This window comes from Cupressus sempervirens, chromosome 3, assembly GCF_028749045.1.
Source record: "Cupressus sempervirens isolate cs-2001-9-10 chromosome 3, ASM2874904v1, whole genome shotgun sequence".
Lineage (NCBI taxonomy): Eukaryota > Viridiplantae > Streptophyta > Pinopsida > Cupressales > Cupressaceae > Cupressus > Cupressus sempervirens.
This window is the reverse complement of record NC_143120.1, coordinates 271702851-271726601: the sequence shown is the minus strand read 5'-3', so window position 1 is coordinate 271726601 and position 23751 is coordinate 271702851.

Genomic DNA, 23751 nt, shown 5'->3' with positions numbered 1-23751 from the left:
TCCAACCAATTTTCATTGCCTATTGTAGAAACCTAAAAATCCTTTAGAAAATAAAGTATTTTTATTTTCTGAAAAAGTCCTGATGACATCATCATTTATTAATTAATTATTTATTTAATTAATTAATTTATTTTTATGCCATTAAATCCCTTTATCTTAATTAAAAATATTTAATTAAGGAATCCCTCCCAAAAATGTTTAAATCTTATTTAAACATTATTTCCTTATTTATTAATTATTTAATTAATACATTGACCAAAAATCCCAAAATAAATAATTTATTTATTTTTTTCCCAAAAGTTGGCCAATTTCCTTAAGACCAATAACCTCTTCCAAAATCTTCTAATCCTTCTTTAATTTTGATTAAAGGCTAATCTCATCATTTCCTACCCCTAATCCCAACTCAAAATATTTAATCAAGATTAAATATTAACCCTCATGTTTATTAAAAATATTTTAATAAATATCTCCTCAACCCAAACCCTTGAAATAAATAAAACTTTATTTATTTCATAAAATCTTATCCTAGGAAGTTCTAGACTCTTCTAGAAAGTCTTCATCCTCATCCAAAGCCTAGACTCTTCTAGAAGATGTCTTTAACCCTAATCCTAATCCCCTCCTAAACTTGTCACATTCCCTAAACATGGGTTAACAATTACTAACCCAAGCCAAAGTTAACAAATATCTCCTCCTTCACCCACCCTCATTAAATGCCATCCACTTGCCTATCCCTAAGCTAATCCCAAACCATCCTAATCCATCCTCTAATCCTTTGCACAAGCCTAAACAAGCTTAAAACCCTCCTAATCAAGTCCAAGTCGAAATTGCTCTCATCACCCTCAAAATATCTCAACCATAAAATTTTATGAAGCCCACTAGGCCATAAATGACTCTTCCAAGCCCTTTTATTGCTCTTACAAGTCATTATGAGGGTCTTTATGAAGATTTTATCCCTTGAGCCTCCTTTGTTGACTCATCCTTCCCCTTTCCTCCATCCTCTCACCATGTGACATGTGTCACTCCTTGATTGGCTGTAAGGAAGCACAATCCATGTGCTCTCCTCTCATGCAATTTGAGCCCTCCATGAGCTTTTTCCCATCCTTGCATCTTAGCCCTCAATCCCTCAAGCCTCTTGCCTATAAATTGGATCCTTCCCCTTTGCAAAATAACACAATCCATGAAGTAAAGTTATAATGCTATTTTGAGAGCCAAATCCATACTAAAGCCATCTATCCACACTAAAATCCACAATCATCCATTGAAGCCTTTGGAAGCATATTGAGCATACATCCTATCCATTTAGATAAAGCTACTCAACAAGAGAGCTTCTTATTGAGAGAGTCCATTAATGGCTCATATTCTCAATTGAGAGTTCATCTTAGTCTATCTTGAAGTTTATGAATTTTGTTTAGTTTGTAGAAGCTTTATTTAAATTTGTTTTCTTTTAGCATACTAACATTGCTCATATACATTTTGGCACGCCCGGTGGGACCCCGCATGGGTCATCTTCATTAGCTTTTTTAGTCAAGTTTTGTATGTCATTTGCTGATTTTGGCTAATTTTGCTTGTTTTTGTGATTGGTAGGATTGTATAAGTTGGTTTTGTAGGTCCACATGAGCATGAAGAAGACAAAGGAACTCATAGTCTATCTCATAGTATTTGCAGATTTTTCAAGCTTATAGGTGGACAAAGCACTTGGAATTCTTCTTCCTCTTCTTGTCTATATTCTTCTTATTCCATCTACCTCTTCTTCTTCTTCTTGTGGGAGATCTTGGCCATTTTTTTTTTAAAAGAAGCAAAATCATACACACTTCTTTTTAGTGCTTAAAATGAACTCCCAAATCATACTTAAATCCATTAAAAAATTAAAAATTTGCAAAAAAAAAAAAATCTTTTAACAAGTCAAACTAAACCAATCTAATCATTTGCATCCTTGCAACATCAAGGTTTTAGATGCATTCATGCAAAGTTAGGAACACTTCATTTTTGGGAATTTAAAAAGAACTTCAAGTTTCCATTTCAAAAGGTTCAAAATCAACACTAAGTGCACACTAAAATCTAAATCAAACTCAAAGCATCAATCAAGGATAAAATGAACCTCATTTGCAAATATGTTAAAGTTCTTTTAAAAATCTCATGAAAACTAAGAGTCCTAAATGGTTGCCAAAATTTTCCTAAAAAGCTTTGTTATTTGTTCCAAACAAATGTCTTGTTGCAAAATCTTGAATATTTCTTAGGTTTTTTATGCATAAAAACAATCTAGGAATATCATTTTTGGGCTTAAAACATGCAAACTAGAACACAAAATCTTGAATGAAAAGCAAAGTCCAAAGAGTCATTTTCACTTTTGAGTCCAAAAAAAATCTTGAATGATCTAAGGTTAAAACAAAGCACTTCAAAGTTCTTAAAACAACACACAAAATCTCAATCTTGAATGCTCAAAGGAAAAAACTTGAATGTTTAATCACTTGTCTTTGAATGCATGTTGCTAAAATCACTCTTGAGTGCCATGGATTAAAATCAAAGTTTGTTTTTTTATGAATGCATGATTAAAACAACAAATCCAATCTTGAATGCCATAGATCAAATAATCATCTTTTGGAGCATAAAAAAAATCTACATTTTTGTAATCTTTTAAGTTATAAAAACAAATAAAAATGCTTTGAGTGAGTTTGTCGTTGGACTCACCCTCTTTAATCACCCATCAATTTAACCATTGGTTGCAATCTCAGTGCCATCTATGGGGATGGGTCCACCTAAGAGGGTGTTAAATGCTCCACGCAAATCAAACTCCACTCACTTGGGTTTTTAGTGGTTTTTCTAAGTTAGAAAATTCCTTGAATGCACATTAATCTTGCTCACACTTCATTTGGGCATAAAAATTGGACAAATCTTGACGTGGAGGGCCTTCGGGCATGCGCTTGAAATCGAATCTCACACACCTTTGTTTTGGGCTTAAAATAAACTCACACTCAATCTTGAATGCCTTAAAGAAAACTCAATCGATACTTGACGTGGAGGGCCTCCGGGTGCACGGGTTTACCTTCTTGTTGACCCTAACTCTTCTTCTTGTTCGCATTCTTCGATCAATTTTATTTTTATGGACGCTTCAAAGTTGGAATAAACATTGTATCTTAAACATGAGTGCTTGCAAAGTCTAGATCAAAAAACTTAAGTGTCAGTTGGTAAAAGAACAAGCGTGTTTTTTAGCCCAAGATCATCCAAGTCTTCTCTCCCCTTTTCGTCTTTCGAGGCCATCTTGGGTGCATAAGATTAGGATCCAAAATCTTGTCTTAGCTTTTTAGGAGGCCTGCTTGGGGATTTCATCACCCCTTGGGATGACCTCAACTCCAGCGTTCCGGCGGAGTATAAAGATCGGGAGGTGAATCCAAAGACACCTCTCTTGGGATCAAAATTTTGTCACTCGGGCTAAGCCTCAAGGAACTTTATACCCTTGAGAAGTGAAAGAGGAGAAGTGGGTTACCGCTCCTCTCGGCTGTGTGACATCTTTTTGGTTTCATCTACAGATTTGGGCCTCACGTACCTTGTGTATATCGAGGACTCCCTAGCTAAACCAAATTTCATCCTTGTAGAAAGCTTCCTAAGATGTTGGTGTGTTTGACGTGCTTGCTCAAAACTTTTGTCTGCTTGTTTGTTCATAGCTTTTGAATGAATGTTTGCCAATTTTGGTCGAAATCCCAAAAAAGCAGAAATCTTGCAACTCAAGGCATACTTAGCGTAGTCACTGCCTTATCAGAAAATCATCCAAGCTCCCCCGATGCAACCGAATCCATCTAGTTCTTTGCCTTAGAAAAATCCCAAATCCAAAGTCCATCCAAATCATCCCCCTAGCCAGCTAGCAACCCAATCCAAAATTACCCAAGCCTTTAAAGAGTTGTTGTCACTTTGCTAGATTTTGCTATCCAATCAATCCTACCAATCAACCAATCTCACCAAGGTTATCCCTTTGACAGAGCAATGTCTAGGGTAATCCAGCTTTGTCACTTGTATCCCTCATCACCTTGAGCTAAAGGTTGGGATCCACAAGTGGTCAATCTCGTGTCATGCCATAGGATCACTAGTCTATCCTTAAGTTGACACAATCACCACGAATCCTGCACATAGGAAAGCAAAACTCTCACTTTTTGATAGCATACCCTTGAAGTCTTCCACCCACAAGAAACCCAAAAATCTCCAGCCAATCCTCCTTAGGTCTGTCATACAGCTTTGACTCTCCCTAGGAAATCTTTCATTAGCCAATCCAAAATCTGTGCTTAATCCAAATCCAACCATGAGCTTCTGTGTTCATCCATATGCAAGACCCCATCCCCATCAAACTCATCATCAAAGCATGAAGTACCAATCCTATCATGATGTGTTTGGTCGCATTGTCCTTGCTCCTGCCACCTCCTATTCCAATGATGATGAAAATCTTGTTGACTATGACAGGTATATTGAAAGCCTTAGAAACATTCCCCCAAGCATCCCCCAAAATCCAAGAGTTATTCCAAACTATCTAGTCATGCCATCCGATATTCCTAGAGGAAATACAAGAAAAGTTGCCTCCAACAATTGATAAGCCATGTCATCTAATCCAGCCATGTGAAGTAGTCAGTCATGAAGCTTCCCCATCTATAATATCACCTCCATCTCCCATAGCTATCATCCCCATACCATCCATCAAATTTCTTAAAATCCTTCCACTTCCTGCAAGCATCAAAATCCCACCACCTATCAAATCCCTCCAAATCCTATCCACATCGCCTCCAAGAATTTCCCAAATCTCTCGTAATGACCCTTATGCATCCATCTTCTACTCACCCATCTCCACTACTGAATCTCCCATCTATCCATCCGCTGCCTTTGAAGAATCCATCCCTTCACCTCCTATTGCACCATCCACTCCAAACCAATCCTATCAAGATCCTGCCCAAAAGCATGTTGACATCCCCCAAAGCATAAATGAAGATATCATCATACCATGTCTTCCATCCATAGTGCAGTCACCATCTCCTCCATCTCCAAAACCTCGAGCCATATCTCCTCCACTACAAGATATCTTGTCATCCCACCAGCTACATCAAGATCCTATCCTTCCGTCTCCCCCACTCCATGCTTCCATCTTACCACCTATCCAAGCTATTCCACCATCTATAATCTACCCTCTTGGTTCACTTACATTCATCCACGGTGTCCCTCTCTCAGCAGAAGAATTAAGAACAGTATCTCCCCATTGCAATACACCTAATAAATCACTTCTACCATTTTTTGCAAGCAAAAAGTTTCCTCAGCTTGTTCAAATGCTCAATCGATGGCATTATCAAGGTCAAGGTTTAGGACCACAAGAGAAAGGAATCAGAGAGCCTATTATTGCACAAAAAAATCTAGGATTTCATGGTCTTGGATATGTATCCAAAGGCTCACCATCTAAAGGTGTTGGTACACCACACCCCCAAACCAAGCCTATCTCCAAGCCCACCATGCCAGCCTCCCATCACTCCTTCAAGAAATCTTATGTCATCCCCCCTCCACCACCTTTGCAACCCAAAACAACCTACCATATCCCCCCTTCATCCGCTAAATCCATTTTGGGTCCCTATGTCCCAAAATCTACCATCCTCCATCCTGCTATTAGCCATCTTAAAAATCCTATTCCATCCATTCCTATGCAAGATCAACAAAGGCACATATTAGGGCACATCATCCATCATCATCCCCCTACATGCTCTTTCATATCCTCTCCAACTCACAAAGCTTCTCCTAACTATCTTCCCAAAGCTTACCACAGCAATGCGAATGCCAACCTCAAAATGCATAAAGCTAAAAATCCACATCCTAGGCAATCATATGTCTATTCTAAAAGACATACTCCAAAAAGGAAAAATCCAATCAAAGAATGAAAAACAATACAAAAGCCTATGAAAAGAAAATCCAAAACCATGTGGATCCCCAAGAAAAAAGTTGAAACCCAATGCATAATGGCATCCACCATTGCTAATACCCCATCTAGTAACTCATGTACCCCATCTTCTAACTCCATCTTGGGTGCCTATATCCCCAAGCATGCTTTCACAAATCCTCCATCATGCCTGCATCTACCATCTATCCCCCATATGCTCTTTTCACACCCGTTCCAACATGTGCCAATGTTGCTCTTGCAAGAATCCCCATCTCATGCTCCTTTCCAGCATTTTCATCCCTCCATCTCCTACCATCAATCCCATCTAATCCGATCTATTGCATAAATCACACATCTGGTGTACCAACAGCTAGCAACAAAATTGAACATTCCAACAGCCAGTGAAAAATCCCAAAAAAGCCAAAATAGCTGAAGAAAGCCAAAATCATTCTAGCTAAGTCCAAAGTCAAAAAGTCAAAAAAGAAAAGAAAAATAAAGTGTCCACTGGTGAAAACTTGGCAATTCAAGCGCCTTGGACAAGTACCATGATGAAAACTTGGCAAACAAGCATCATGCGTAATCCTGCCATCCCCAGCTTAGCCTATCACCCTCATGCTTTTGGTCATCTCTTGACATCCAACTCCATCTTCCAATCTATCCACCTATCCTCCATCCTCCAGCTTCCATCTCACACCATCCACTAATCTTATGCAGCTTCAGCCAATCATCTCAGCTATCATCCATCTCCCTAGCCCCTTCAACTTTTTCCATCCTAGCTTCAATCCTATCACATCCATCATAAGACCTCCTTCCGCATGTTATCTTCTGATTGGGGGCACTATATTCCTTGGAGATCTTTTCTTTTCCATCCTCGCTTGTCATTGGTATCTAGCTCTAGGCTATCCTCATGCAAACCCAATGTCATCTCTTTATATCCATCATAATCCTAGCTATCTACCATCCTATCCAGCCATCTCATCCTACTCCTCTAGCTATCCTTGGTCACAAAATCTCTCATCATCATTGGATTCATCCTGCCAAATCCATATCTTTCGCTATCACCCCACCCTTAGCTTTCACATCTTGCACAACATCGAACCATCATGCTATCCTATCATCCTGAGCTTTTTATCCATCTATATCATACCTATCATTGGTCCGTTAGCTTGTACCATATCTTGATTAGCCCGCTTATACATATCTTGATCCATCAGCTTGTACATCCTCTTTAAGGTTAGTACCATTGTATCTATCCAGCGTTCGTGTCAGTTCATCCTTGATCAGCATCTTGCACCCATCACACATCTTGGTTAGCTATTCCAATGCATCCTTTAGCTAGATTTCCTGTCACCAAAGTGTTATCTTTCTTAGTTCAGCTTGCCAGACGCATCACTCATCCAAATCCACCAGCTTAGGTGCTCTCTGATAGGTCCTTGCAGGATATAGCTTTCCTCATGTCTGATCTTGGTTCATTAGTACCTCGTCCTACCCATCTCGTTGGCAAACGGTTCTCTTTTGGATTTTTTCTTTATTTTGATTTGGACTCTTCCCTGTTGGGTCTTGAAATATCTTTTCCAAGCAATCTCCTTGTTCCCTCCTTAAGGTTTCCACGATCTTCCATATCGTGGTATACTATGAATGGGGCAATCAGAGCGTAAGGTCTTGATCAAGTCTTTTGCTTGTTTTCTTTTCTGCTTGTGGGTTACCTAGTGTCATTTCCACACTGCTTCTTCTAGGATTCATGTGTGATACTAGGACAATCCTTGCGTGTTTGTTTTGAGTCAGTTCATCAGTCCTCTAGATAGTTGGTGAAAATGCCTTAATGTTCTTGGTAACCTTGGAAATTAACCAACAGTCCTATAGAAAATCTAGTGCTCAACTACATGGTGGTACTTCTCTTTGAAGTATCCCCCCCGCTCAAAAAGCTTCAATGGTTTTCCTTCATCTCCATTATCCCCCATCCATATCCAGCATCTGTCTCTCCTACCCCAGCTTATGCATCAGTATCTCTTTGAATCACTCCTCACCCTTAGCTTTAGGGATCCACAATCCTAGTCTTAGGGATCCACCAATCCAAATCAATCCACCAAGCCTCATCTTTCGAGATCCACAATCCTAGTCCTAGGGATCTCCAAAACCCATCTTCTGCCAATCTGACTCTTTGAAATCCTGTTGCATCAGCTTTTTTAATCCCCTCATCCATCTCCCCATCCTGGATTCCTTTTATAGCGCTCCGCTCCTTCATCCTCTGCAATCCCTGAGATCTTAAGCTTGCTTCCTCTTGTGCCTCTGATTCTCCCTTTATCATTCTCCCGTAGTGAGAGTTTGAGCTAACCAAACCTCTTCTCTTAAGCAAATCTGAGTCTTCTTGCTCATCTTGGATTCTTGTACTTTTCAAGAAGTCGTCGAGCCTCGCTTTCTCTCCCCACCACCTTCTTGAGGGGGCATCTCATAGTCCATTCTCTCCTCTTCTGCTCTAGCCTTGGGTATCTTATTTTCTTATCTTTGATGCCATGCCACTTGCGGCATCACATCAAACAAGGGCAAAATGTAGACACCTAAAAATCCTTTAGAAAATAAAGTATTTTTATTTTCTAAAAAAGTCCTGATGACATCATCATTTATTAATTAATTATTAATTAATTTTTATGCCATTAAATTCCTTTATCTTAATTAAAAATATTTAATTAAGGAATCCCTCCCAAAAATGTTTAAATCTTATTTAAACATTATTTCCTTATTTATTAATTATTTAATTAATAAATTGACCAAAAATCCTTTAACCAAAAATCCTTTAGAAAATAAAGTATTTTTATTTTCTAAAAAAGTCCTGATGACATCATCATTTATTAATTAATTAATTATTTAATTAATTTATTTATTTTTATGCCATTAAATCCCTTTATCTTAATTAAAAATATTTAATTAAGGAATCCCTCCCAAAAATGTTTAAATCTTATTTAAACATTATTTCCTTATTTATTAATTATTTAATTAATACATTGACCAAAAATCCCAAAATAAATAATTTATTTATTTTTTTCCCAAAAGTTGGCCAATTTCCTTAAGACCAATAACCTCTTCCAAAATCTTCTAATCCTTCTTTAATTTTGATTAAAGGCTAATCTCATCATTTCCTACCCCTAATCCCAACTCAAAATATTTAATCAAGATTAAATATTAACCCTCATGTTTATTAAAAATATTTTAATAAATATCTCCTCAACCCAAACCCTTGAAATAAATAAAACTTTATTTATTTCATAAAATCTTATCCTAGGAAGTTCTAGACTCTTCTAGAAAGTCTTCATCCTCATCCAAAGCCTAGACTCTTCTAGAAGATGTCTTTAACCCTAATCCTAATCCCCTCCTAAACTTGTCACATTCCCTAAACATGGGTTAAGAATTACTAACCCAAGCCAAAGTTAACAAATATCTCCTCCTTCACCCACCCTCATTAAATGCCATCCACTTGTCTATCCCTAAGCTAATCCCAAACCATCCTAATCCATCCTCTAATCATTTGCACAAGCCTAAGCAAGCTTAAAACCCTCCTAATCAAGTCCAAGTCAAAATTACTCTCATAACCCTCAAAATATCTCAACCATAAAACTTTATGAAGTCCACTAGGCCATAAATGACTCTTCCAAGCCCTTTTATTGCTCTTACAAGTCATTATGAGGGTCTTTATGAAGATTTTATCCCTTGAGCCTCCTTTGTTGACTCATCCTTCCCCTTTCCTCCATCCTCTCACCATGTGACATGTGTCACTCCTTGATTGGCTGTAAGGAAGCACAATCCATGTGCTCTCCTCTCATGCAATCTGAGCCCTCCATGAGCTTTTTCCCATCCTTGCATCTTAGCCCTCAATCCCTCAAGCCTCTTGCCTATAAATTGGATCCTTCCCCTTTGCAAAATAACACAATCCATGAAGTAAAGTTATAATGCTATTTTGAGAGCCAAATCCATACTAAAGCCATCTATCCACACTAAAAATCCACAATCATCCATTAAAGCCTTTGGAAGCATATTGAGCATACATCCTATCCATTTAGATAAAGCTACTCAACAAGAGAGCTTCTTATTGAGAGAGTCCATTAATGGCTCATATTCTCAATTGAGAGTTCATCTTAGTCTATCTTGAAGTTTATGAATTTTGTTTAGTTTGTAGAAGCTTTATTTAAATTTATTTTCTATTAGCATACTAACATTGCTCATATACACCTATAAGGTCTACTAGGGAAAAGAAGAGGAGAAGAAAGCATATATTTCTTCAATAAACTTTCTAATACTCCCAAAATATTTTCATATCTCTAGTGAAGATAATGGGATAGGTGGGTATTGAGTTACCTCTAATATACAACATGTTATATTTTTTTGCCAAAAGGATAGTAATTTCCCGTCTAATATTTTTTCTAGTTCATGTGAAGGATTCGCAAAAACTCTTTAAATAACTCCTTGCATAAACTAGCAATAAAATCAATATGTGAGTAACAATGTTGTACAATTATCGTAAAAATTGCAATAATATCAGGATTGGCATGAAATCATTTTAGAGAAACTGATATGATGAGCCCTAATGCATCACAATAATGCCTGCAAAATAGCTATATTTCTTATAGGCACAAACTACATAATTTTTTCTTTGTTGATTGGCGAATCAAAATCCTTGAGTTGTGACGATGACTAAAGTTTAATGGGGGTATCTATTGAAGATGTGATCTAAGAATGCCTAGAGCCAACTATAAATAAATAAACATGAAAGTTAAATAGAGCAGCCATAAATGCATTCATTTCCATTAAGGAAAGAACATTAACTTGATCAGTGTGAAAATGAGTGATCCCAACAAAGAAAGTACAAGCTACAATGTATTATAGTGAGCAAAACTAAATGGAAATCAAGTTGAAGGATAATGTTGGAGGAGTACTATTCCCTTCAAAAGAGGAGGACGCTAATTTGTAAGCTTATTAAAAACACTTTAATAAATTAGAGGTCATGCCTTAGGCATCCCCAAGGCATGGGTAGGTACCTCAATAAGAGATTAGGGTATGTGGAAGATCATGGTCAACCAAACTATGGCCTTAAATGTTAGTGAAAAATTAGCAAATCAATGTTATGTCAACTTGATGCATCATTTTGAAGTAGCCATGAAATTTATATCAAAATGTTGTAAGAAAATAATATTTAGGAAATTGAATGTAGTTTTTAGACTACTAGGCCTGATCTGAAAAATAAATATGATTGGTAAAAATTTTGGATTATAATGCAATAGTAAGAGAAGATCACAATGAAAATAAAAAGTAGGTTTATATCTAAATAGCTTAATCAAAACCAAATGACAATATTTTTAAATATGAATCTAGATATAAGAAGTACACTCATGCTCAGATGTGAAGCATATTTTTGGGTATTTTTATTCAAAATAAATAAATAATTATGACTTTTCTACTATAAAATTTTTAGAATTAAAAAAATCATGTGTCTAATTACCTTAACTAATTGAAAACTTTACAAAAATATTTTTTCTCATTTTTTTCCCTTATAGTAGGAAAAGCATAGAATGTGACACAACTGTTGGATTTCAAAAACATTGTACAATTTGAATGTTATAGTTATTTTTCAATCAACACTTTACATGAATCTTAATTAGAAATTTACTAACAATTACTTATCAAACTCATAATTGGAAAACTATTATATTGATGAGCTTCAAATTGTTCTCAAGAAGAACTTTTTATTTCATTGAATTTGGATGAAAAAAGAGTCATTAGATGGTCAGTTGAAGTATGGATGTCAGATAAACACGGCCCAAACATGTCTTCTAAATTGACCAAATAGACTTCGTAAACACCAAGCCTAACCAGTATCCAAAATTAGATCAGATACGTAATTGAGATTCATTTACCCAAAAAAAAGTGATGAAATCCAAATTTTCAAATTTGAGATATTTGGGAACACATTATACATTTAAAACCAAAATCCTTATAAACATATTTAAATATATTTGATTATTATTCATATTTAAGATATAAAAATATATGAGGATTATTATTTTTTATTGCATTATTATATATTATATAACAAATATTATTATTATAATATTATATATAGTATTAAATATAATTACATAGTATATTAGAATTATGGTACTATATAATATTATATCTAGTAACCTATATTATCTATAATATTATATATTAAATATAGTATTATAAATATTATCTTTATATTATTAAATATATATAAGTATACTATTATATATTATTTAATATATCTATTATAATATACATTTTAACACAATATTAAGAATTAATATATAATATTTTATATTTTATGAAATACACATAATTTTATTTAATATTCTATTGTATTCTATCAAACTAAGTTGTCATATGTAATCATGTGTCATGAACTCTCATGTGAATGTTTGAAAGGATTCATAAGGTAACCTACAATTCCTTTCGGCCCATTGGAACACAATATGCATGTCCCTAGGGGCCTAAGGACCCCTATGAACACATGTTGTCATCTGAATGGTTAAAAGGGGTCATCGGGTAACCTATGACCCCTTTCAACCCATTGGAAGACAACGTGTATGTCCATAGGGGTTTTAGAATCACTAGGAGCACATGTTGTCATGTGAATCATTTAAAGGGGTCATAGGGTAAACTATAACCCCTTATGACACATTCAAACATTTCTATGTCCTTAGGGGTCATAGGACCACTAGGAACACATTTTTTCATGTGACTAGGTGAATATCACTAATATATCATATATAATTATAATTTTATATAAATATATCAAATATACAAAATGTATATCCCCTACAACCTCTATCTATGTATTAGAACACAACATACATTTTCCAACACATGATGTCATGTGAATGGTTGAAAGGGGTCATAAGACAATATACAACCAGTTTCTACCCATCAAAACACAAAATACATGTCATCGAGGGTCCTTGGAACCCTAAAAATACATGTTATCATATGAATGGTTGAAAGGAGTCATATGATAACCTTCAAACCCTTATGAGCCATTAGAATGCAATGTACATGTTTGTAGTGGTCTTAAGACCCTAGGAACTTATGTTGATATGTGAATGGTTGAAAGGGGTAATAGGGTAACCTACAATCCATTTTGATCCATAGATAAATGATACAAATATATATATACACAAAATGTGCTTGATCATGATATTGAAATATGTGTATACTGTAAAAGATTTCTATATAATGCAGCATATTCCATCTCAACATGTCTCATTATAGACACATCTCTAAGCTACTATACTATCCCATGTTGCTTTTGGATCATCAAAATGTAGCCTCTTTACTATACTATGTGGATCAGATACCTCCTACATAAACAAAAAAGAAAAACCCAAAATTAGACTACTAAATTTATATGATTATACATATCTAACATTAATTTAATCCAATTAATAATGATATTTTTAAAATGAATATTTATAGATTCAAACTCTCATTGCGTACCTCTCTCATCGATCTTGAGTGGTGGTCAAGGATCCTCTCATAAGTTCTCTACAATGCATGAACCTCACTAGTTCTAGCCTGTATATGTTCAAGTATGGTTGTGAGATGGCTCTAGAACTTAAACTATAACATTATAATTTATAGTATACTAAATTTATAACATATAATAAAGAATTCAAACTAAAAATTATATCTTTTGATCCCTCCTCTAGAAGCACCGACTACATAATTAAATATACATAACTCTGACATCTAGCCTCTTAGGCATTAGGTGTTTCCTACAAGAGACAAAAGTATATTTGTTATGATATTGGAAATTAATATTGTAAAAAATGTTGAAGAAAGGAAAATAAATAATGAATAATGAATATACAACCAATGGGGCTCCTTGCAAATAGAAATATCAGAGGCTCGGAGATCCTAAATATGTCTAGAGTCATTACCAGTGGCTACACCCTATACAATAAAAAATTTCCTAATATTTCATTGGCACACACAAGCTACAAGTATGCATCAATATTTAATAACTTTTAAAAAACCTAATTACCTTTCCCTCATCAATGTGTAGTTGCTCAGCCCCCACACTCTATCCCCTAGTGATAAGCGATACCTACAAGAGAAGAGAAAGATGAGTAACCATGTATGGTCTAGTATCAAATAGAAAAGTAATAAGAACACAAGATAATGTATTATAGATGTCTCAAGGCCAAATGAAATAGCCAAGAACATGACATCATCAACCTATTTGAGTTCATCCTTATTAGTATAACAAGAATGAAGATCACATACATGTATATAAGTGTGCAATTGTCAAAATTATTCTACTATAATGGTTCTTTTTAAATCAACTATGTTTTTGTTGTAGAAAAAAATGTATAGACACTTACTAACATAGATAGAGCCCATGGCTCTACATGCCCCTCCTCCTCTCTTAGGTTAAAGGCTATCATCTTTTTAGCTACATGTGTTGTATCCTCCTCCCCAAATTAATACTAATAATTTAAATCACCAATGAAGGCCAAACTTAAATTCTTGGGCATCATGCAAGTATAGGCCACACCAATACGTGATGTTATCTCCAATGATGAACTTGTGACTACATCAACAATATGGGAAGGCAATAGTTGTAATACCCCAAAATTGGCTCATTGCCATAATTACGAATTCTGGTCTATTTTGATCAATCCTAAGACCTATTCTAATAGGAAATTCTCATTCTGCTACTCGCTACTTGACTTAATTGTCAGATGTAGAAAACCCTGATCTGCATTCATCATACTCATAATCTAATCCCTATAGTATGCACTCATATTAGTCACATTGAAATCTATTGATTAATATTTAATTTAATTATTAAGTATTTATACTTTAATTAAATTAAATTATACCTTAAGGCTAATGTACTAAGGAATTAAATTTATTTAATTTAATAAATATGCTTATTTTGATTAATTAAACAAAGTTATTTAATTAAATAGGAAGTCATCCCTAATTAATTAAATGAAATTATTTAATTAAATGAAAAGGGTATTTATGAGCTCATATCTCACTTATTAAATTAAACATTCTCTTCAATTCCAAATGGAAACTCTGAGTGAAATCTCTCTCGAATTGGAAACAATCTAGTTAACTTGCTCTCACACCTATGACAAGTTCAGTTCATTGCTCATCACAGTTAGATCAGAAACAATTCACTTCACCTCCACAAGGAATTTTCCATCTTAACTGAATCTTTGCTTCATTCCTAATTGTCGATCCAAGTTGATCTCACCTGTTGGTGGATTCTAGGAATTCTATTTAAGGAACTCCTAATTCCTCATTACAGAGGTTGAATTTTTACGTTATCGAATGTCTGCTGAATTACTCACTCACTTTGTTCAAGCTTTCATTACATTCTAGCTTTCTTTAATATCATCTAGATTCATACTATGCATACATGTAGATTAAACATTATTTTCTAATTTATAGATTAAACTACATATTCATATAGATTAAACTGCGTTTTGTCTTAATTGCATTTAAATCCTTCATTCTTAGAGGGTTTGGTTGCCTACACCTCAAATCTGGGGACATTAATTAGGAAAAATCCTTCTAGATAGAAGGCGATAGGTCGCTGTGTCGGACCTCCTGGATAAACAACTCAATGTTTGTTCCAGGATGATTCTACAGGTAATGACCATGTTGAAGTGTCTGTGAGGTTCAGAGGCCCACAATTCATAGGTACATTTCTGGTGCCCACCATGGGGCACAATAAAATCAATTTCTTAGGGCTTCTCTGCATATTTTTATCAAATTTCAAGCTCTCTATCCGTACAATTCCATACAGATTCAAAGATCTTCACGCGAGATAATCCATTTTCGCACGAGGATTCTGAATCTTCACATGAGGATTCTTTTCAGTTAGCACAAGAAAGTTCTTGTGCATGCGAAACTTCGCACAATACCTTTTTTCTTCACACGGGTTGTAAAAAGATTTCGCATTGCTCTGCTAGAGATTTCGCGCAAGATCTTGTAACAACAGCCTCTATTTGAAGCATTTTCATTTTGCAAGTTACTTAATTTCCTTAACGTACTTTTCCTGGAATCTATTTTGTGTTATTTTTCTGATCTTTTGTAGCTTAACTATTGTTTGTAAAATGATTTTTTGAAGATTCCTTATACAACCTACTAAAAACATGGACTAACAGTTTGTTTGCAGGATGATTTCCAATGACACGTTTGATGAAGACCAATTTTCAAACCCACAAAACAGTGTGTCTGTTTTTCTTGTTTTTCAAACTAGTCTAATTAGGGGCTTGTGAACTTCCTAGGGTGCAAGACGAAAGAATAGGGGATTATGCTATTCACCACTTGGAGATCATGACCAAGGGTGAATCAGAAACCTAGACACTTTCGAAAGATGACATTCCAAAGAAGGCAAGTAGCTTAGTGGTTCTCTAGTATGAGTCCTTTTCTATGAAGGGATGATGGTTTCCTTTTAGGGAATCAAAATCTTGAGGAAGTATAAATCTAGATTGATTAAGCTAAGTGGGTATTCAATCTATTTTGCGTGTTTGGGTGAGGAAATAAGGTAGAGGATTATGCTCTTTCCCCTTGAGGGAAATCAGAAACTTTGACCCTTAAATCTAGACCACCACTCCATGTCGATCCTTTAGAGGACCTGCCGAAGTGATCCAACCTCCGAGAATGACCCAAGTGAGCACACTCCTTTCGCTAGAGATTCCAACTCACTTTAATCAAGATGCTTTGTAGAGTGAAAGACTCTAAAGCCAGATTAATTTCTTCCCCTTGATTCTTGATATCACATATCAAGGGGAAGCTTTGTTTGTCCACTAGTCGGTACTGGCCCCTAGCTTGCTAAGCAAGTAGTGTGCACTTTCAAATGCTAGTGTGGGCTGCTGGTAAAAACCTTGTAGTTAGAAGCCACTCGGTTCACCTCCGAAAGGAGGCATAATCTTTGTGCAAGGAGGGAGAAGAATCTCTCCTGTAGAACTCACCATAAGCATGCTATTGGATGTTTGAAGGTAGCATACATGCTTGTCCCTACCACAAGGGTGCTCATTCAGCATATACTATTTAGTCCTTTGAATATACAAAAAACACAAGTGCCCTCTATGGGGTGACACAACTGTGTGAGGCACACACATGCACATAAGATGTGGGACAAAGGTTTTGCCTTCTCTACCAATTTTTGTTTCTAGGGATAAAAGCGTGTTTTTTATTGAGTCTTAAACAAGTCCAAAACTATCTACAATAAACAAAGGTCAAGACTCCCCTATCCTGTTGAGTTGCTTTGCCCTCGGTAGGAGTGTTTTCAACTACTACTTGCTTCCCACTATCTTGTTCAAACACATTGCCTTGATTGAATCCTTAAACATTGTCCAAACATCTTACTAGGTCAACCTTGCTATCTGTCCAATCAATTTTTTTTGATAAATCTGCCCAATCTATCCAAACAGTCTAAAAATCTCTACAAAATCCAATGCTATTGTTAATCTAGTCTTGATTTTCTCGCAGACTTGTACTTTCTTGCATGAGAATTCATCTTTTCATGCGAGCCGATTCAGGTCTTCACACAAGATCTTGCGTATATTCACATGAGATCTTGCCTCTTTCTTGCTACCCTATCATTTCTTCATGCGATATAGAAAAAGTCTTCTCACAAAATTAAACTGTTGTCATGAGTCTTCGCATGACCTAGTGAACTTCCTCGTGCGACATGCAAAGAATATTCATGCGAAATCTTGATCTAAAACTACTAAATCGATCAATTTGACCAATCTACAATCTTAGTCCAATAAGTTTACTGCATTGAGGTATCCTTTTTTGTCTGAAAATAGTCCTAAACATCGACACTTTGCTTAACTGAAGACTTGTGTCTTGTACTTTGACTGGTCTCATCTCTTAAGTTAACTTTTGTCTTCATCTCTTAATGCGTTCCATATTTTGTGTCATGTTGGTCATAATCTTTGGCTGTTCTAGCCTTTAAATCAAACCATTTGTGCCTTGGTGGACAACATTCTTGCTATTATCTTGTCCTTTTTGAGACTCAGTCTTACTGTAGTCCTTGTCTAGGTTCTTGCTTCTTGTTTTTGTCTATGACTGTCACAACTAGGAGCGGCAACATGTTTTATCCTCTTAGACTTAGGCGAGGTCATGCCAGGGGTTGTAATCACAGTAGAGATCACTTACCTTTCATTACATAATCTATATCTAGTTTGGCTAGTGAGGCATCTTCACGATCCCCCTCACCTGCCAGTTCACTTCGAATTTAGAAAACATTTTCCATAAATTTGCAAAAAATTAGGAATCGTTTGTACCAAGAGGACGTTGAGATAGGTAGAGGTCCTGCATCACGAAACATGATGTCTAATCCCTTTTTTAGAGGACATTTTGAAATAAAACACACTAAAACTGAACACGTTCTTACAATGACTAATCGTGAACCTAAACATCGTAGTCATAGTAGACATCAAGAACCACCAAGGAATGACAAAGAGAAAGAGAAAGACCATGACACTAATGAGGAACAGGAAGAAGTAGAAATAATCCTTGAACAAATAGAAAAATGTCGAAGAGACAAAAACTTTCAAAAGGTCATGGGAATCCTACTCAACGAAGAGAAAGAAAAGTACTTTCTCAAACTTGCCCAAGAGGGAGCAAAGTTACCTTCTCATTTCAATGTGGAAACCATTATCATTCTTGAAGAAGAAATTGAGACTTCTAAACTCCAAAAATAATTGAAAATTATGCAAGACCAATTGGCTCAAATGATGCATGAGAAAGAGAAACCCACAAAGACATACACATTGGACGCTCTTTATCCATTTCCATTTGACAAAAGCATAAACATGTCACCTTTCCCATGAGGCATAGAGCTACCCAAATATGACAAGTACTTTGGTACTACTAATCCCCAAGATTACTTGTGAGAATTTGGTGCTTTGTCTATGGAGTTTATACACGATCAAACATACCTCATGCATTTATTCCCTAGAAGCCTAGGTGGTTAGGCTTTGGAGTGGTTCTCACATTTACCTCGTAGTATCAAGATGTTTGAAAAAATTTCCAATCTATTTGTTCAGCAATATTCTCATAACATACAACACCCTATCAATATTTGAGATCTATGTAACCTTAAATAGAAAGTGGGAGAACCTTTTCTCACATTCCTCCAATGGTGGAGACAACTGTACACTAAGTATTCTAATAAAATTCCAAAAAGGGAGAAGCTTGAAATTTTCACTAATAACCTCCTACCTAATTTTAGATATAGAGTCCAACTTCAAGGTCCACGTACCTTTGAAGACATGATTACACAGGCTATCTACATCAAAGAATTTATGGTCAAAAAAGGTTAACTCACTCTTCAGAGGGACATAAAAGAAGGTTCCACTTCCAATAGGGACAAAACCAAACATGTCAACAAGAACCAAGAAATTGTACATGATGGAGTCATTGAAAATGTCACACCTAAGACTGCTAAAGTGCCATTTAATGTCACAGACGGCCTCAAAGAGGCCAAAAATGCTGAGAAACCTGCCCCTGACAACAAAACATTTGGGAACAAACCAAGAAACTCATGGACAACATGCCCCAAGTGAGAGTATACACCCTTGGGAGAACCTTTGGATGTGGTTTACAAAACATTGCTACAACATAAGCTTATTTCACCAATGGATAACCCGTGTCCCTATGATCCACAACCACATCCACAATGGTGGAATGAGACCTCATTCTGTGAGTATCACCAAAACAAGGGACACAAAACTAGCAATTGTATAAACTTGCGCCATAAAGTCCAGCACATGATTGATGTTGGTGATCTTGTGGTAGATGGACATAAAAAAAACTCAGATCACAAAGTGTTCAAAGAACATTTCCCAACTTATGAAAAAGGAGAGACTTCGAAACAACAACCCTACAACAAGGTCAACTATACATATTCCAATGACGACAATGTCATTCACATTGTTGAACCTGTGGATTCTGAATACTGCATCGTTATTACAATTAATGGCAAGCAAGATAATGACAAACCCAAGACACCATTTGTCTTGAGGGGCCCTACTTCCAATGCAGTGGATAATATGCCTTCGCAACACTGTACTAATGTTGTCACTCATTCTCGTGCCAAGTTAGTGCTCAAAGGCCTTGCACCTCCTACTTTAGATCTTGAACAAAATAAAGACAAAGACCTTGCTGGTCCATCTGCAAAAGGTACAAAACCCACAATGAACTCAACAAAAACCAGTTATAGTGTTCTTGATCAATTGAAATGAACTAATGCTCAGATTTTCATCTTTGACCTACTTAAGATCTTGCTTGCTCACAGGCAAATTCTGGACAAAGCCCTTGCTAAGGCAAATGTTCCTCAAGATCTTAATCCTGAGTGATTCCAATCCATCATACGTCACCTAACCTTGCCTTATCTTATGACCTTCTCTGAGGAAGATGATAACTCATTGAGTCACCCACACAATCAACCTCTACACATCGAGGTTATGATGCATCAAACACGTGTTTGTTAGGTACTCATTGATAACAACACTGGCCTAAATATTGTCTATGCTGCTCTTCTTATACAATTGAATTATTTTGAGGACTCTATTGATCCTAAATGAAAGATCACTATCAAATCATACGACGAAGTGGAATGAAAGTCTTTAGGTCTTGTGGTTTTACCAATTCGCATCGATCTTGTCGAAAGGGATGTCACCTGTCAAGTGCTTGACATTCCCTTGGCTTACAAAATTTTGTTAGGATGGCCATGGATACATGAGATGCATGTTGTACCATCCACATACCACTAATGCATCAAGTTCCCATTTCATGGCTCCGAAGTTACTATTCCTACCACTTCTAGCTACACTTGCAATATGCTCAAAGCTGCTAAAACTTTTTTCATTGCTAACCATGAGTCCACTGATTATCACGACAATAAGCTAAAACTAATTGAGCAATAATTCAAACTAAAAGAAACTGGCATGGGAGAGTATCACATTGAACCAGTACTATCATTAACATCTCACCTAGAGTCTCCTCAACATTATGGGAGACCCTTAGAGGCAACAAAGCCGTTCGTGCTGACACCTCAAACCAAGTATAATGGCACTTTTGTTAAGGCTACAGTTCCCTTAGAAGACAAAAGTGAAAATAGAGCTATTGGTGCATGGATTTATAGAGAAAAGGCTCTAGTGGACCTAATAGAGAAAGATCGATAAATCACTCCTAAGAAATATGGGCCTGGTCTTAGGCTTATAAAATGTTTTGGTTATAAGGGAACTAGCCCTATTGGGTGCAATAACAATGGCCTAATTGATCCTATCAAAGCAAGAACTTGAAGCAATAGTAATACAACTGGCCTAGGATTTAAGAAGGTTCCTTTTCCTTTGGGACCAAATAAATTCATACTAACACCTGAGAGTTCATCTGAAAATGAGTCACAAGCTGAATAAGATACTGAAGAGGAAGAATATGATGATGAGGATTCATATCCTCATCCTATTCCTTATGATCTCACTAAATTCTTTTCTGAGTCAGATGAATTTGTGCCATGTGTTAGCACTGTGGATGATACTAGTGACTCTTCTGAGGACAATACTAAGCAACTCAAATATCATTCAAAAAAGGGAGAATCTAGTCAATCATGCCGTGTTGAGTTTTTGTGTAAGAACCTAGAGGATGAAGGTGACTATGTCCCTATTACTATTGGGGAGTTCTCCAATCTCTTTCCATATAGCATTGATTCTAAGGAATATGAGTTTGACTCTCTTTCAGAAGTGACTACTGATAAAGACATTGACCAAGTACATGTTTATGAAAACCAAATTAAAGTGGGTGAAATGCCTAGGGTTAGGTCACAATGGTCAGATCCAACTAGTGTCCTAGAGTCATTAATTACTGATGTTCATACTTTGAGGCATTTGAACACACCTATGGATGAGGTTGTCATAGGTCTCAAATTGTTGGTCCATGCACTTAATGACTATACTATGAATGCAATTGAACTAGCCACTACTCTCTCACTCACACATCCTGAGCTTATAGACTGGAACCCCAATGCATCTAGCAAAGTCCCCACATTCCAGAATGACTATGCTCTCGTCTATTACCTAAATGCTATTGAACCTGTAACATCTTCCACCAATGAGAAGAGTGTAAACATGACTAAGGTTGACATCAAATATCTCAATCATACAATTAAAAAGAAAAAATGCAAAAGGTCTGATGGTGAAAATCACATTGTTGCAGTGTTGGAACCTGAAAAGGTAAAAATAAAAGACGTATCCAAGGGTGAAAACCTCTTTGTGGCACCCGCGGATGAGATATTTGATGTACATCCCAGTCACTTTTAGGAGAGATCATCAGTTTTGATAGAGCCAACACAGCCAATTAACTAAGGCATAGAAGAACATCCTCATATGATACATCTAGCACAATTACTGTCACCTAAAGAGAAGGAAGAATTCATTGCCTTTTCCAAAGAAAAGAAAATATTTTTTTCTTGGACATGCTCTGACAAGCCAGGATTGGATGCTGATCTTATCATACATCACTTGTCCATACCACTAGGCATCAAACCAGTTAAATAGAAGCTTCAAAAAATGCATCCTCACGTTACATTGCTTGTCAAAGAAAAATTGAAGAAACTTCTAAAAGCTGGTTTCATCCATGCAATTGATTATGCTAAACGGATATCCAATATTGTTCCAATTTCAAAGCATGATAAATCTATCAGGGTTTGTATAGAATTTCGTGATCTTAACTTGGCATGTCCTAAGGATGACTTTTTGCTCCCTAATATTGATATGATTGTGGATATGACAGCTGGCTATGAGATGTACTCACTTATGGATGGTTTTTCTTGATATAATCAGATAAAAATTGCACCAGAAGAAAAGGAGAAAATGACTTTCATGTGTGCATGGGGAACCTTTTTTTGGAATGTGATGCCATTTGGTTTGAAGAATGCTAGTGCTACGTATTAGCGAGCTGTTACTACAATTTTCCATGACATAATGCATAGAACCATGGAGGACTATGTTGATGATATCTTGGTCAAAAGTGCTAAAATAAATACTCACCTGCAAGATTTGGGGCCCATCTTAGATCATATGGAAAAATTCAGTCTTCAACTCAATCCTAAGAAATGCGCATTTGGTGTCACATCAAGGAAGTTGCTGGGATACATTGTTTCTGCAAAAGGAATTGAGGTAGATCTGGACAAAGTACAAGCAATAATGGACATGCCACCACCTCAGAAAATCAGTTAGATGAGAGGACTACAGGGAAGGCTCCAATCTATACATAGGTTTATTTCACAATTAGCAGATAGATCACAACCCTTCACAAAGACTTTACATGAGGGTGTAAAATTTAATTGGAGCCAGGATTGTGAGCAAAGCTTAACACAGGTCAAACAATATCTTGTCAATCTGCCAATCTTGATGCCTCCTATTCATGGGAAGCCTTTACTTTTATCATTTTAGCCACTGAAACATGTCTAGGAATCCTGTTGGCTCAGGAAGACAATGACAACAAAGAAAGGGCTATTTACTACTTAAGTTGAACACTAGTCTCTTATGAGAAAAATTGTAGTATTATTGAGAAATCTTGCTTGGTAGTTGTCTTTTCTTCCTAGAAGTTGAGACACTACATGCTTGCCCACACTGCAAGGCTCATGGCTAAAATAGACCCACTAAAGTACTTGCTTAGTAAGGCAGCTCTCACAGGAAGATTGGCTAAATGGGTTATGGTACTTAGTGAGTTTGACATCCAATACGTTGAACGCAAGGATATCAAGGGACAAGTAATTGCAGATAAACTGGCTGATGCACCCATATAGA